This window comes from Ochotona curzoniae, unplaced genomic scaffold (genome assembly GCF_017591425.1).
Source record: "Ochotona curzoniae isolate NIBS_2020 unplaced genomic scaffold, NIBS_Ocur_1.0 contig_2457, whole genome shotgun sequence".
NCBI classification, from domain to species: domain Eukaryota; kingdom Metazoa; phylum Chordata; class Mammalia; order Lagomorpha; family Ochotonidae; genus Ochotona; species Ochotona curzoniae.
This window is the reverse complement of record NW_024465464.1, coordinates 403,656-409,655: the sequence shown is the minus strand read 5'-3', so window position 1 is coordinate 409,655 and position 6,000 is coordinate 403,656. Positions and strand designations below refer to the sequence as shown.

The 6,000-nt window shown below is 51.2% G+C and overlaps 2 pseudogenes; both read right to left on the bottom strand.

The window, feature by feature from the left end:
- Positions 1–3,991: 3,991 nt before the first annotated feature.
- Positions 3,992–4,061, bottom strand: LOC121152488 (annotated as a pseudogene).
- A 620-nt stretch (positions 4,062–4,681) lies between these two features.
- On the bottom strand, positions 4,682–5,530 carry LOC121152484 (annotated as a pseudogene).
- Positions 5,531–6,000: the final 470 nt, after the last annotated feature.

Sequence of the window (6,000 nt, the reverse complement as noted above, 5' to 3'; positions counted from 1 at the left end):
TTTGAAAGTTCAAGACTGAGAATAGACAGACTGCTGAAGTTACGAGTCATCTGACCATCAGATGGCCCTGGGCATTCTTTTTTTTTTTTAAGATGTATTTTTTTATTGGAAAGGCGGATATACAGAGAGGAGAGACAGAGAGGAAGATCTTCCGTCCGATGATTCACTCCCCAAGTGAGCACAACGGGCCGATGCTATGCCGATCCGAAGCCAGGAGCCTCTTCCGGGTCTCCCATGCGGGTGCAGGGTCCCAAAGCTTTGGGCCAGGAGTCTGGAACCTCCGGGTCTCCCACACAGGTGCAGGGTCCCAAGGCTTTGCGCCATCTTTGACTGCTTTCGCGGGCCACAGGCAGGGAGCTGGATGAGAAGTGGGGCTGCCGGGATTAGAACCGGCGCCCATATGGGATCCCGGCGAGGACCTTAACCACTGCGCCATTGCGCTGGGCCTGGCTCTGGGCATTCTTGAGTGAGGACAACTCAGGGTTGAAAATTGGTGCGGGAAGATCAAATGGCATAACCCACAGCTCTCTCTCCTGTGGGATCAGAGAGGGTGCATACATTGCCCTCCACAACAGATGTCATTTGCTTAAAAGAGTGTCTTGCGTTTTTGCGGGCCCAATGCAATAGCGTAGTGGTTAAAGTCCTTGCCTTGCACGCCCGGGATCCCATATGGGTGCCGGTTCTAATCCTGGCGGCCCTGCTTCCAGTCCAGCTCCCTTCTTGTGGTCTGGGAAAGCAGTCAAGGATGGCCCAAAGCCTTGGGATCCTGCACCTGTGTGGGAGACCCGGAAGAGCTCCTGGTTCCTGGCTTTGGGTTGGCTCAGCTCCAGCTGTTGGGTCACTTGGGGAGTGAACCATCGGACGGAAGATCTTCCTCTCTGTCTCTCCTCCTCTCTGTATATCTGCCTTTCCAATAAAAAATGAATAAATCTTAAAAAAAAAAAAAAGAGTGTATTGCCAGGTGGGCACTTGGTACAGCAGTCAAGATGCCCTTGGGTGTGTGTTGGATCGAGTCCTGTTTCCTCCTCTTCTGACCCGGTTTCCCCCTAATGTGTACCGCCAGAGGGAGAAAGTGATGCTCAAGTGCTCGGCTCCCTGCTGCCCCAATGGGAGAGCTGGATTCAGTTCTGGATTCCAGGAGTCTTTGGCTTGGTCCAATCCTAGTTGCTGCAGTCAACTGGCAGACAGAAGATGTCTGTGTGTCTGTATCTCACATTAAAATGAAAAGAAAACAAATGAAGTGAAATGAAATGAAATAAAATAAAATAAAATAAAATAAAATAAAATAAAATAAAATAAAATAAAATGTTTAAAAGTACATTGCAGGACTGGCACGATGGCTCACTGATTGACCCTCTATCTGGAAGCGCTGGTTCTAATCCCGGCTGCTCCACTTCCCATCCAGCTCCCCGCTCGTGGCCTGAGACAGCAGCAGAGGATGGTCCAACGGCTTGGGACCCTGCACCTGCATCAGGGACCTGGAGGAAGCTTCAGGCTCCTGGGTTTGGATTGGCTCCACTCTGGTCATTGGGGCCAGTCAGAAAGTGAACCAGTTGGATGGAAGCTTTTTATCCCTGTCTCTCTTCTCCCTAATCTGCCTTTCAAACAAAAATAAATAAATTAAAAAAATATATTTTTACACTGCATGGGTTGCAACAAGCTCACTGCTTGTGGCCTGGGAAAGCAGTTGAGCAAGGCCCAAAGCTTTGGGACCCTGCACCTGTGTGGGAGACCTGGAAGAGGTTCCTGGCTCTTGGCTTTAGATCGGCACAGCACTGGCTGTTGCGCTCACTTGGGGAGTGAATCATAGGACGAAAGATCTTCCTCTCTGTCTCTCCTCCTCTCTGTATATCTGACCTTGCAATAAAAATAAATAAATCTTATAAAAAGAGGAAGAAACAGAATTGGACGTGGAAAGCCTTCAGAACACGGTGCAGGTGACCCCCTGGGCGAGGAAAGAAGGTAGCCGGCAACGCAACCATGATGTCCAGAAGACACAAGGCTTCTCAGCGGAGATTCTACACTCCTGCTCTGCCCAGGGAGGCTCTGGACAGCCCACCGCAGCAGCACTGCAGAGGGAGGCTCTGAGCGTCACTGCCCTGCCCCTGCTGCGGAACTACTTCCTGGTGGGGTGGAGATCTGCGTGGAGCATCTCCAAGACGGCCATGCCGGACATGCTGCGGTGACCAACTGCGGTCTCAGAGACTTCAGATGCCAAAGGTGCGTGGGCACACTGGGTGGAGGCTGGCATTGCGGTGCAGCAGGAATCCCTGTTGTGTCTCTTTCAATGCAGCTTTCTGCTAATTTGCCTGGGAAAGCCGTGGGAGACGGCCCAAGGGCCTGGGCAACTGAATTGCAATTCCTGGCTTCTGGCTATGGCCTGGCTCACATCTGGTTGCTGCAACCATGTGGAAAGCAAACCGTTGCATTGAAGCTCTCTGCATGTCTCTCTGGACACCCTGCCTTTCAGATAAATAAAGCTTTAAAGAAAGAGAACATTGGGGACATGCATGCCACACCAGAGTTCCCCGGGGTCAGGCCCTAGTTACCTGCCTACCCACATGCACCCTGCCAAGCATCTCATGGTGGCTCAAGTACCCGTGTCCCTGGCACACATGTGGGGTACCCAGATGACGCTTCCGGTTCATGGTGTCAGCCAGCCTCAGCCTCAGCTCTTGTTGGCACTTGGGGAATGAACCATATATGGAAACATTCTCTCTGTCCCTCAAAGAAAGAGAGAGAGAGAGAGAGAGAGAGAGAGAGAGAGAGAGTATTTTTAAAAAAAGCTTCAAAGGTGTTTTCTCATCTGGTCTTACGGGAGCTGGACTGTTTCCATTGTCCCTGCTGTTCTGAGTCCTTTATGTCCAGTAGGGGAAAACCGAGCCGGGGCACGGAACTCACGCCCAACTGACTTGGTGCTGATGCCCTCAGCCCGGCCAGCCACATTCCTGCTGGAGGGCCCGGCGTCATACAGAAGAAACTGTCAAATGCAGTTTTCCTTCATGCTCAGGAGGACGGGACAATGTGGGGACACAGGGTCACACAGGTTACTTCAAAATGTTCATGGAAGATGGAATTAAAAGAAACTTACATTGGTGCAAAATTTTTTTGAAATCTATGCACGCAAGGAAAAAAGATTATTAAAAAAGGATTATTCCAGAAATCTTTTGCAGCAAAATGGCCATATTTTTCAGCTTTTTTATTTACTTGAGAGAGAGAGAGAGAGAGCTCCCAGCTGCAGATTCATTGTTCAAATGACTACAGCAGCTGGCTGTGGGCTCGTGCGAAACCGGGACCCAGGAGCTTCATGTGCAGCTGGCACGTGGGTGGCAGAAGTCAAATGCTTGAGCAGAAAACACATCATCAGGAGCACAGGACTGAGAGCAAAAATTCAAACCCAGGCTCTCTGATATAAGAAATCTCAAGTAAGGTCTTAGCCTAGTGCCAAATGTCTGCTCCTATAAACTTCTCTTAAAAATATGTGTATTTTTTTATTTGTATGAAAGGCACAGTGAGAAACAGAGAGGAGAGTCACATTGAGAGAAAGTTCTTTTTTTAGTTCACTGCCCAAATTGCTAGAGTGGCCAGGGCCGGGCCGGGGATTCCATCAGGATCTCTGACATCCTCTGATGCTTTTCCAGTCGCGTTAGCAGAAAGCAGCATCAGACGTGGGTCATAGGGACTTCACCAGTTCCTGCTGTGGGATGCTGCCGTGCTGCAGTGGCCGCCCGCCCTTCCTCCATGGATGCTGCCGTGCTGCAGTGGCCGCCCGCCCTTCCTCCATGTTTCCACGGATGACCGGAGGGCATCACTGTCTCGCCCACGCTCATAGTAAAGGACCTTTGCTCCTTTGCTGCTTTGCTCACCAGGGTCTTTGCCTGACGTTTTGGGCAGCAGATACTGTTATTTTGTTGCTTTTAGGCATGGTAAAGTTGTCTTTCCTGTTTATGCCTTCAATCTCGCCTGTGGCAGTCTGTGCTGAACTGACTTGTTGCGCAAGGGCCATGCTAATCTTCTCTGAATCGTTCCAATTTTAGTATATGTGTTGCCAAAGCGAGCCCTGAGCTGACTTCTTGTACCCTCCTATTCCCCTCATTGGAGCCTGTGCTTTTGGAGTATGGCTTAAGATCATTTTCCCATATGAAGCGTTATCTGTATTCTCCATGTTTCATATATTTGTATGTTTTAAAATTTTTTTCTTATAGTTTATTGCTTTATCTCAATTCATATCCCCGCCCCCCCCCCCCCCAGAGTAACTTACAAAACAGAGCACATTGCTGTCCTAAAAGGAATGGATGGGTAACACACACGAAAAGCAGTCTTCAGGGCCCGGCACGGTGGCACAAGTGGTTAAGGTCCTCGCCTTGCACGCCCCGGGATCCCATATGGGTTCCGGTTCTAATCCCGGCGGCCCCACTTCCCATCCAGCTCCCTGCTTGTGGCCTGAGAAAGCAGTGGAGGATGGCCCAAAGCCTTGGGACCCTGCACCCCACATGGAAGACCTGGGGGAGGTTCCTGGCTTCCGGCTTTGGATTGGCACAGCACCGACCGTTGTGCTCACTTGGGGAGTGAATCATTGGATGGAAGATCTTCCTCTCTGTCTCTCCTCCTCTCTGTATATCCGCCTTTCCAACAAAAATAAAAAATAAATAATAGAAAGGAAAGAAAAGCAGTCTTTAGATCACGTATAAGTATTACTTTGAACCTCATTCGTTGACATCAACTTCTCCAGTGTCTCTATGCTCTGGGGAATCTTCTCGACCAGCCCTTGGAAGCTTCTGGAAGAAACAGAGACTTAAAAGCTTCCACTGTGATGAGGTCCGGCTTCACGCCATCCATCCGTGTAACACAGGCAGAAGACGGCGGGCAGGCCCCACACCTGACAGAGGCTCAGAGCCGCAGCGGGAGGTCGTGTACCATGCTCGACTGTTCCGGCAGGGAACAGCACATCTGGTCTTGGAAGTTCTCGGTGTGCAGAACCTTCAAGAAAGGAGAAGGCAGGCTGCCCGTGGATTCTGAGGTCTTATAGTCAGTCACGTGTCGACTTGTGAGAATGGTCACCTGCCTGTTCTTCCTTGGACGAGAGCCAAACACCTTCAGCAACATAGCAGCTGCACTGACAAAGGGTCACCGAGTGATGGAACACACAAACGACCCCGGGGGAGATAGGTGCGTGGAGTCCGCCATCCTGCACTCTCATTCCAGAGTCGAGCACAGCCAACGTCTTCCCGAATTCCTAACAAACGACGACAAAAACGCCCCTGCATTGTTCTCTATGGCAGTTACAAACCTGAGGCAAGGATGTTTTTCTAAGCAGAGAAACTTCAAGCATGTTTGTGTCTGTCTTCCAAGGAGCCACACCTCCCGCTTGCGCGCCCGCTGCAGCCAGACCTCGCGGTCCTTGGCGTCTCTCTCTGTCCTTCCTCCTCCTGCTTGTCTTGTCCTCAGTCCCGGCTCCACAAGGCGCCTTCACCGCCTCTCCGAAGAACACAAAAAACTTCAAAAGATCTCCACGCTCAAGTGGCCCCATGGTCCTGGATTTAGCTGCAGCTGCCTGGGCTCTGGCTCTTGGCATAGCTGACCAATGGCTTGGGGTCTGCGGTGTCCAGGCCCAAATCATTTAGATGTTTCAATGTCCCAGGTGCGCTCAGTACATTCGTTGAAACGGCCGTCTTTAGCCTGGAATCATCCTCAAGGCTGAACAGGAACAACCCTGGCCAGCCCCTGTGGCTTTGCTGCAAGGAGCCTTCGAGGCCCGTGCCCGCCATCGCCGACCCATCTCTGGGTGCTGACCACCAAGGGCATTTGTGACTTCAGCGTCACTCACAGAGCAGAGCCCCATGGCACCATGCTTCTCTCGGCAGGACAGGAAGGAGCAGGAACGAGTGTGTGGAGCTGACACTTGTCCAGCCAGACAGCCGCTGGGAGGCACAGCTGTGGAGCGCAGCCACTGCTTCCTGGAGCTTCTGACCACACAAACATTGCCCGTTAATCCAGAAA